Here is a 696-nt window from a genome sequence, read left to right as displayed (position 1 = left end):
CCATCAGCATCGTGAAGGGGTATGGGTTCCCAGACCATAGTAGATAATCAGATCCACAAAAATTCAAGCCTGTAATCCTCCCCCCCCCCCCCCCCGAACACACACACACATACACACACACTCAGGAGGCTAAGATCTGAGGATCATGGTTCAAAGCCAGCCCTGGGGCAGGAAAGTCCATGAAACTCATCTCCAATAAACCACCAGAAAACTGGACGTGACTCTTGGTTCAAGTGGTAGAGCACTTGCCTTGAGCTGAAGAGCTGAGGGACAGTGCCCAGGCCCAGAGTTCAAACCCCACAACCAACAACAACAACAAAAAAATTCAAGCCCCTTCCTTGTATGAAGTCCTACTGCATTTACAAAGAACTTGGTTCTGTGCAAGTAAGCGATCTCCAACAACTTACAGTGCCCAATACTGTGTAAAACATGGTCACCCAGAATAACAAGATACAATGGGGGTGGGGGTTGCACGCATGTGCTCTAGTTCTGAGGCTTGAACTCAGAGTCTGTTTCTGAGCTTCATTCTTTGCTCAAGGCTCACATACCACATGAGCCACACAGTTCCACTTCAGACTCTTGGAGCTGGTTAATTGGATGAGAGTCTCACTGACTTTCCAACCCAGGCTGGCTTTGAACCATGATCCTCAGATCTCAGCCTCCTGAGTAGCTAGGATGACAGGCGTAAACCACCAA

Source organism: Dipodomys spectabilis, unplaced genomic scaffold, assembly GCF_019054845.1.
Source record: "Dipodomys spectabilis isolate Male_0828 unplaced genomic scaffold, ASM1905484v1 ptg000366l, whole genome shotgun sequence".
In the NCBI taxonomy this organism is placed as follows: domain Eukaryota; kingdom Metazoa; phylum Chordata; class Mammalia; order Rodentia; family Heteromyidae; genus Dipodomys; species Dipodomys spectabilis.
This window is presented reverse-complemented; position numbering follows the sequence as displayed.